At 35.8% G+C, this 10,132-nt stretch overlaps 1 long non-coding RNA gene across 1 annotated transcript in view; it reads left to right on the plus strand.

The window, feature by feature from the left end:
* Window positions 1-1,056: 1,056 nt before the first annotated feature.
* LOC107159413 overlaps window positions 1,057-10,132 on the plus strand; it is a 55,153-nt gene continuing 46,077 nt past the window's right edge. Inside the window, exon 1 of the long non-coding RNA XR_007345697.1 lies at window positions 1,057-1,676. This is a non-coding gene — a long non-coding RNA (uncharacterized LOC107159413). The remainder of the gene's footprint in view (window positions 1,677-10,132) is intronic.

Genomic DNA, 10,132 nt, shown 5'->3' on the forward strand with positions numbered 1-10,132 from the left:
TTCCAATGGGCCTTTGGAGACTATTTCTTTATGGGTTAAGTTATAAAGTAATGGAGTTTAAAAAAAATGATTGTATTCTGGCCGTTTTTCTTGTTAGTGGTTCTTTCATGATCTCATACCATTTTTGAATGAGCTAGAAAAAAGCATATTCTCTGTAGGAGTGTGAAGACAATATTTATTATGGAGATAATATGGTTGGTTATATTATCTACGTGGTTTAAATAGACAACAGTGGCCCTGCCATTTCATTATAAGTTTATTTTTTCAGTCCTGGATGTACATCTTTACAAGTAGTTTAATTTGGAAAGTAACATTGTCCAAAATGAGAAATTCTGTGAGTACTTTATTATTTTGAAATGAATGTTCTAGTTGAAATTTAGTTTGACCTGACTTCACAGTGTTCTAAATTCATTACTTTAGCCATACTATATGGGATAGAAATTTGCTGGTTGGTATATTGGAAATAGGATTCAAACTTTTTATTTTTTTTTATTTTTTAGTTGTAGTTGGACACAATACCTTTATTTTGTTTATTTATTTTTATGTGGTGCTGAGGATCGAACCCATGGCCTCGCACCTGCTAGGCGAGCACTCTACTGCTGAGCCACAATCCCAGCCCCAGGATTCAAACTTTTTAAGGAGAATTTGCTCTTGATTGGAGTTACTCTCAATCATTAAATAAATCTTTAAATGCTTTCTTTAAAAAATATTGAGTCTGGGAGACACTGGAGAAATTGCTTCTTTTAGGATGTGCTTTTGTTTAGTAGAGAAGACTCTCAAACTTATAATTGTCATAAAATTGGAGAACCATATAGCTGAAGGAGTTGGAAAACATCACTGTGATATTTAATCTGGGAACTAGTCAGGTATTTTAAAACGTTAGGACAGTTGGGGGAACTTCAGATGCTTGGGAGTAAATCACATTAGCATTTTAAAGTTAGTCATTTTTATAAAGAGAAAAAGTTTTTTTTGTTTTGTTTTGTTTTGTTTTGTTACCAGGGATTGAACCCAGGGCGTTTAGACACTGAGCCAGATCCCCAGCCCTTCTTTTTATTTTTGAGACAGGGTCTCGCTAAGTTGCTGAGATTGGCTTTGAACTTGTGATCTCCTGCCTCAGCTTCCTGAGCTGCTGGGATTACACATGTGCATCACTGTGCCTGGAAAGAGAAAAAGTTTGGTGTAGCAATTTTGAATGCTGTATAGACATATCAGTAGCAGATGTTAGAATTCTGTTAGTAATCCTAAAGTAAAACTAGTTCAAAGAGTAGAATATTAAATTATTCAACAGTTTGTATCCAAATCATGGCAAATATCACCTTCCATTTTATGATTTGGAATACAACCATGAGTTGTTTTCTTAAATAAGGCTTGTTATGTTCTTCCTCTGCCTTCTCAAGTTGAGTTGCTGGAATCTAGTCTATTTTTACTTGTGGATCTACGTACTGAAGCCATCTCTGATTTCATGCTCTGGAGATCAGCAAGAGATCTTCTCTTGTAAGATGAGAATTGTGCAATAGGTGACTATTAGAAGAGTAAATAAGTTTTAGTAAGTTGGTAAACATTTGTTGAGTGAGATTTTTTTTTTTTTTCAGTAAAAGCATGTTGTACCAAATGTCTGGAACTATGATTGAAGAAACTTCAATAATAAATTCAATGGCTGACTGATCACCTGATAAGTAATTGCTAACATTTTTTTTTTATAATGTTAATGGAGCTTTATTTGCTGTATGTTTTGTTTCAAAATTGTTTAGTTTTAAAATTCTTTTTGGGTTCATTTAAAGTAACATGGGAAATTTATAAGTTATTAGAAATAAATCAGGACTGTTGGATTTTAAAAAATGTCTTACAGGGCTGGGGATATGGCTCAAGCGGTAGCGCGCTCGCCTGGCATGCGTGCAACCCGGGTTCGATCCTCAGCACCACATTCAAAACAAAGATGTTGTGTCCGCCGATAACTAAAAAAAAAAATAAATATTAAAATTCTCTCTCTTAAATAAATAAATAAATAAGTAAACAAAAAAAAGGCATTCTGTCCATCTACAACTATAAAAAATTAAAAAAAAATGTCTTACAAAGTAAATTATATCATTTTTGTTGTACAATGGAAGTGGAACAATATTGCTTAAAATCCAAATTGAGCAACATTTAAACTTCTCAGGTCTTTGCAATCTGCCTCAGGCTTGGATTGGAAAGGTTATTTATTTGTTAGAAGATTACCTTTTGCTAAACATTGAAGAGGAGACTCAATGACACTTTTCCCTCCTCAAAAAAAGGGGTGGTGGTGGAAATAAACACTAAGTTGCTCATTAAGTGGCCAGAGCTTTCTTATATTTCTGACTGGCCATTTGGTGCTGTCATTCTACTTGTCCCCTCTGGGACTCTGGTTTAGAAAGTGACCATATCAGATTTGTTTGTAAACTGATTTAAAAATTTCTGATAATTATGTTTTCAAGTTGAAGTTTGATCTTATTTTTTGGTTACATAAATGCGTATAGTAAAGCAAAAATTGAGTTTCAGATTGTAGGAAGTGTAACTGAAGGTAGGAAAAATGCAGTTTGTTCTTTGAAATAGGTATACTCAAACTTTATTACTTTTATCTTAATTTTAAAAAAAGTTTTAGCATTTTTTCCTGTTTTGTCTGTGACTCCTACTCCCCCTTTTTCCTTTGAATCCGTTTAAGTTTCTTAGATTGGGGTAGATAGCTATATGGAACATTACCTATTAGTTGGAGAGCCAGTTAGGTACTTTATATTGATTTTGGAGTAATGGGGAGGAGGGAGAAAACAAGGAAATTTCACAAGAATGGGAGATAGGGTATGATAATGTATTTGTTACTATTTCCTCTAAAAGAAACCAGGGATTCATGGAGAGATGACTGATTGTAGACCTGGGACTGGACGTATTCAGAACATTTTGTCATACCAGAAAGTAAGAAAGGGAGGACAGAGGCTTGAAAGGCTTCACCAGACTGATTGCTCACTGGACAAAGTGGGCAAATAAAAGGAGAAATATATGAGGATCAAAACACATCAACTACATAATGCTAAAACTAATAACAATAAACACCTTCCTGGTCATCTTTGGGAAATACTACAGAATCCAGTTAATTCTGAGAGCAAGGGGAAAAAATCAAACATTGATCTTGCAAAGCTGTCCTGGAAAACCAAATGCAGTAATCCTGTCCTTATCTGTGGCTTTGCTTTTTGCCATTTTGGTTACATGAAATCAACCTCAGCTTGAAGATAATAATGAAAAATTTTGAGAAATGAACTTCATAAATTTTAGTTTGTGCACTGTTTTGAATAGTGTGATGAAATCTTGTTTATGTTCCATCCAGGACACGAATCATCCTGGCATATCCACACTGTAGCCTATAGTCACTAGTAGCTGTCCTGCATTGCCTATGTTCAAATAACTTTTATTTGACTTAATAGTGGCCCCAAAGCCATATATTAAGAGCAGTGATATTGGCAATACAGATATGTCAGAGAAGCTTCAAAGTACTCCCTTTAAACGAAAAGGTAAAAGTTCTTGATTTAAATAAGGAAAAAAATGTATGTTTTGAGATTGCTGAGGTTATGGTAATAACAAATTTATTTGTAACACTGTGAAGAAGGAAAAATAAATTCATGCTATTTTTGCCGTTGCATCTCACACTGCAAAAGTTATGGTTATAGTATGTGGTAAGTGCTTAGTTAAGATGGAAATGGCATGAAATTTTGAGGGGGAAAGACATGAATAAAAATCTCATTCTGACAGACAGTAATGAGTTCTGCCAGAAAGCATGAACCTATATACAATGATTTATTGTTTTAATCTCTTATTGTGCCTAATTTATAAATTAAATTTTATCATGCATACACACACACACACATACACATACACACAGTATATTTAGGGTTCTGTATACTATCTATAGTTTAAGGCACCACTAGGAGTGTTTTGGAACATATTCCTAAGGGAGGGCTACTTTGTACAAGATTTGAAGAATATGTTAAAAAACACTGTGGTGTAATATACAATCAATAAAATTTAGAAAGGAAGAAATTCTACAGGGCAAGTGTTTGGTATTTTTTTCAACAAATGACAAGAGGAATTGACTCCAGAGAGCTATAAATTAAAAAGCACCTCTGGGTGCGGTGGCGCATGCATGTAATTCTAGTGGCTCAGGAGGCGGAGGCAGGAGGATTTCAAGTTCAAAGCCAGCCTCAGCAATGAGAGGTGCCAAGCCACTCAGTGAGACCTTGTCTCTAAATAAAATACAAAAATAGGGCTGGGGATGTGGCTCAGTGGTCGAGTGCCCCTGAGTTCAATCCCCAGTTACTACTCCCCACCCCACCCAAATAAAAGACATTAACTAAAATATGATGTAGAAATCTTGTTTGGAATGATACTGATTCTAAGCAATTAATTGTAAAATTAGTCTTTGGGAGATTTGAAAACTGGCTATCTGGTACTAACACATTATTGTTAATTTTTAAGGGTGTGATGATATTGTGTTTATGTTTTAGAACTTCTAAATATTAGAACTTACAGTAATATTTATAGATAAATTATAACATTTACTTAAAAATTTACTTGAGAGTCTGGATTGAGCCCTGGCATGGTGGTGCCTGTAATTGGGGCTTCTGTGGAGGCTGAGACAAGAGGATCACAAGTTTGAGGCTAGCCTGAGCAATTTAGGGAGACCCTAAGCAACTTAGCAAAACCCTTTCACAAAATAAAAAATATAAAGGGCTGGGGATATGGTTCAGTGGTTAAGTCCCCTGGGTTCAGTCCCTGGTACCAAAAAAAGGGAAAGGGCTGGCAATATATACAGCTCAGCTGTGGAACACTTGCCTAGTTAGTATATAGGAGACCCTGGGTTCAATCCCCAGTACAGGGGCAGGAAAAAATCTGGGTGGAAGGGATATGAACTTCTATTACCCAAAGTTCAAGAAAAAGCATGAATATTGTATCACATGTAGGTATGTTAGAGTTAAAAAGAAACTTTTGCTTTAATCTTAAAAAGGTTTAAAATATTTATATTGATTTATTTATGATCATCTATAGTTAGGGCTCCACCTGCACCCCAATATTGACCTATCTAATTTATTTATTTCTTAGTTGTCAGTGGGCCTTTATTTTATTTATTTATATGTGGTGGTAAGAATTGAACCCAGTGCTTCACACATGCTAGGCAAACACTGTACCACTGAGCCACAATCCCAACCCACTAAGACCCATTTCTTTGTTTTTGGTACTAGAGATTGAACCCAAGAGTGCTTAACACTGAGGTACATCCCAATGTGTTCATTTTCTTATTTTGAGATAGGGTCTTACTGAGTTGCTGAGGCTGGCTTGAACTTGTAATTTTCTTGTCTCAGCCTTCCAAGTCACTGAGACAGGTGTGCGCCACAAAGCCAGGAGACTCATTCCTTTTAATGATATTTGCACTGGTACTAAGGCAAGCTGTATTGAACTTTTTTCGTATTGTTGCTGAACCTGGGCTTCAGACTCTCAGGTCCAGACTCTCATGTTGTTTGATCATTGTTAATAGCTTTAATTACTCTTAATTGCATGTTTTTTTGTTGTATTATTTACTTATCATATTAACTTGCTTTACTGTTGAGGATTATATTGTCTCTGCCTTTAGTAAATGAAGGGATTTACTGTTGTTTTAGAAACTTGCTCAAGTACCAATAAATTTATTTTCATCAGTTTTTTTTCTTGCAGCTAATAGTCATTGCTGTTCTTCCTCCCATCCCCTCAGAGAATATTCCTAGGGATTTAGTCTTCAGAGTTCATATCTGTTGCAACTGAACTGAAATTTACCAGTAATATATATGTCCCCTTAAAAAAAAAAGTTTAAAGAAAAATATAGTGAGCCAGGCACAGTGATGCACTCCTGTAATCCCAGAGGCTTGGGAAGCTGAGGCAGGAAGTTCAAAGCCAGCCTAAGCAAAAGGGAGGCATTAAGCAACTGAGACCCTGTCTCTAAATAAAATATAAATAGGGCTGGGGACATGGCTCTGTGGTTGAGTGCCCCCAGTTCAGTCCCCGTGCCCCGCAAAAAGAAAAATGTAGTGAAATCTCCAACCCTCATATAAAGGACAAGAAGGCTTGGATTTATGAAGTTTTATAGTTTTTAAGTCATGGAATCATGTAAAACTTAGAGTGGCACTTTCAGCTTAAAGTGCTGACATATAAAATTCAATCTTCAGATTCAGTTCAACATTTAACAAATATTTGACTGCCTATATTTATAAGTATAATAGAACTTGAAAGAATGGAACATAAAAAAATCTTGCTAGCATTAAGCATTTTGGTCTGGTAACACAGAAAATCAGATAATTAAGTTTAAGATGATTAAGATAATCAGACAGTTAAGTAGTGTGTCAATGTATAAGTGCCCTGGAGAGGGAGGAAAAAGTGGCAAAAGGGAATGAAAAGATGTGGTGCATTGGTGTCTGTGAGAAGAGCTTTCTAGACAGAGCCAGTAACAAACCACAGAAGCCCTGGGATGTGCAGAAGGTCTGGCACAGAAGGGATAGCAAGGAAGAGGGGAGAGGCAAGCAGTGTTTCTGGGCAGACTTTGGCTCTTACCCTGGGTGAGATAATCATCAGAGGTTTTTCAAACAGGAATAAAATGATCTAATGCACATTTAAACAGGCGGTGTCTTGGCTTCTATCCTGAGAATATAAACATCAGGGGAACAAGGGCAGATACAAAAAGACTGATTATGAGACTTGATCAGTAAGTCAGATGAAATATGGTATTGGTACAGTGTGGTGGCAGTGGAGAGAAGTAGTTGAAGTTTGGATACATTTCTAAATAGAGTTGCCAGGTTTTGCTGCTGGACTGGAATTTTGGTTGGGGCTGGGAGGTTTGTGTAAGAAAATGTGTCAAGGATGACTCCAAGATTTTTACCTGAGCAAGTGAAAGGATGAAGTTGGCATTACTAAGATGGGAAAAACTGTAGGTCAAGGAGGAGAGATTACCAGGGGTTCAGTTTTGGGATATGCTTAGTTTGAATAGCCTATTAGACTTAAATAGAGAAATCAGATAGGCAGCTTATTATATTTGGTTTGGATTTCAGTGAAGAAACTTGGCTTAGAGATATAAACTGGGAAATTACTTAGCATATAGATTGTTTAAACCATGAAGTTAGATAGGATCAACAAGGGGATAAGTAGGCAAAGAAAAAGGGATAAAGGACTAAGTCTTGGGTACTAGCATTAAGAAGACAGGAATTACCAGAAACTAGTGAAGTGTAAGGGGATTAGTCAGTGAAATAAAAGGAAAACCAGAATGTGGTGCCCCGAGAGTCAAGGGAAGAAAGTTTCAAGGAGGGAGACAGATCCACTGAGTCACAAAAAGGTCAGGTGAAAGGAAGGATGAAGTGACCACTGGGGGAGAATGTGACTTTGAGGAAGGCAGTTTTGTGGAATGGTATGGGCCAAAAGCCAGATTGGTATGAGCCTGAGAGAACAGGAAGAGAGAAAGTGGAGATTGAGAATGAAGACAGCTCGTAAGTAGTGCCTTAAATGGGACAACATGTGGATGGGGAGTGGATTTCAGTTTTGTTGTATTTTGTTAAAGGTTGGAGAATTGATAAGATGTTTGATGTTGATGAGATTGAATTTAGTAGAGGGAAGACATGATGACAAAGGAGGAGCGTTAAGAATTTTTGAAGCAGTGTCTTTGGGGAAAAAAAATGGGTTCCAATTACCACCCAGTTTGGGAGCCTTATCTAGAAGCATGAAAAATTCATCCAGAGTAAAAAGAGAGAAGGTGGAGTAGTAATTACATGGGCAGAGATTCAGGAAGGAGAACAGATTTTTGTAAAATGTGGAAAGTTTAGTACTTAAAAAAGTTTAGTACTTACAGAGTTTTTGTGAGCATTAAATAAGTCAGCACTTGGGAAGGCATGATTACCAAACATAGTGCTTAGTGAGAATTGACTCCTTAGTACTCACTTAAAATCACTACAGTAACTCTTTGTAGAGGTAACTATGAAACATTTGGTGTATGAGATTGTGTAAGTTTATAACATTTGTAAAATTACAACATGATTCACATGACCAGTTTCCTTCAGTCACTTATATGAACAATACTCAGAAATATACTGGCTTTTCATTCAAGTAAGATCAATCAGTTGGTAGTTTCTAGTTATGTCATCTTTTTCTTTGCAAAGATTCTGGCCACCACAGGTGCCAGTCACACAGAATATCAACTTTAAAGCACATTTCATAAAAACAAGTTTTATAGTTTTAATCAGAAACAAGGTAATTTTATGTGTTACAGTTTTGAATAGTTTGGTTTTGTTTACTATGTGTGTAAAAGTTGGTTTAGCAAAATTGTAACATTGTCTAATAGAAAATGAAATTCTTTGTATAAGTTGATTAGAAGTAGTAGAGAAATTATATATACACACACACACACACACACACACACACACACACATAAGTTAGTAATTGCAGTTTTAAGACCAGATGTAAAGCAGGGGAAGATCATGTGGGACTAGTAGAGTTGGAACCAGAAGATACTTGGAAAGTCTGTTCAAACAATTACTGACTTTAAGTATGTTCCTATTTTAAAATAAGATCCATGGGCTGGGGTTGTGGCTTAGTGGTAGATTGCTTGCCTGGCATTTGTGAATACAATAAAGGTATCGTGTCCAGCTATAACTAAATAAAAATAAAATAAGACCCAAAATGTGAAAATCCATAAGAACATCAGTATCAGTTTTGGGTGAGATAGGAAATGAAAAGGTGAAAATGGGGGATAGGAAGAAGTCTGATGAGAGAGCCCAGAACATCATCAGAGAGACAGGGTTGATGGAGAATCATCAGATCTTGGTGATTCAGACTCTTGGGTGCTTACTGGGTTGTTGGGTAAAAGTAACAGGGGTGAAGGCAGATTTGTTAAGAAGATTTAGAATATAAAACCCTTCAAAAGACCTTTAGATGATCTGTGGGAAGTTGGACACTAAAGAGAGGAAGGTTAAAGAGAAATTGATGTAAATCAAAGGTTGGCAATTGAAAATAATTTAAATGTACTATGTTTGAAGTACCCTCATAATTCAACTAAATTTTTTCATGAAATTATACTTTCTGGTATTCCATGTTCAACATTTGAAAAAAGAATATTCTAAAATATAAAATGAAACCTGTAGTCTAGAAAGACATATTAGAATAAGGGAAGTTGTATGCCATAAGAAAGATAAAAATATTATATATTCATAAGAGGAGGAGACTACCTTCAGAGGATATTTTAGATCATGGCATGCTTTATTAGGTAGTAAAGAGTAGTGTCTTTACATGGCATAAATAGTTCAGGTTAGCCTGGTGTGGTGGCACATGCCTGTAATCTGGAGGCTGAGAAAGGAGGATCATGAGTTCAAACTCAGTGAGACTCTGTCTCTAAAATACAAAATAGGGCTGGGGGTGTGGCTCAGTGGTTGAGTGTCTTTTTTTTTTTTTTAAAGAGAGAGAGAGAAAGAGAGAGAATTTTAATATTTATTTTTTTTAGTTTTCGGCGGACACAACATCTTTGTTTGTATGTGGTGCTGAGGATCGAACCCGGGCCGCACACATGCCAGGCGAGCGCGCTACCGCTTGAGCCACATCCCCAGCCCAGAGTGACCTTGAGTTTAATATCTTGTACAAAAAAAAAAAAAAAGTACATCCAATAAATGACATTCATTTCTTAATTAAGTACAAAAAAAAAATCTCAAAGTACAGTTTGGCCCCCTTCATTCCCCTAGGGAGTTCTAAGTCTGTGGGTTAAGTGGGTGAGAAAGGGAAAAGGGTGGGAAGATGAAGCAGAAATAAGCTTTGGTGCAATAATTAACCATATAAAGAAATTACTTTAAAAAAATTATGTAACTTGAGAATGTAACTTGAAAAGAATAGGAATGTAGAAATGAGGAAAAATGCTGTGAATAATATTGCTATGTTCTTAGTTTTTAATTAAATTATTAAAACATGCAATATGACATGCAAAATCAAATTTTCTTAAACTTTCTTAAATTTAAAATAATAAAATTTTCTGAAAAATAAAAAGCACAAAGACCCAACAGTAAAATAAACAAGGGCATGGACAGTCTGTTTATGGAAAATTACATACACTTTTTTTTTAGGGGGGGGG

Source organism: Marmota marmota, unplaced genomic scaffold (genome assembly GCF_001458135.2).
Source record: "Marmota marmota marmota unplaced genomic scaffold, marMar, whole genome shotgun sequence".
NCBI classification, from domain to species: Eukaryota; Metazoa; Chordata; class Mammalia; order Rodentia; family Sciuridae; genus Marmota; species Marmota marmota.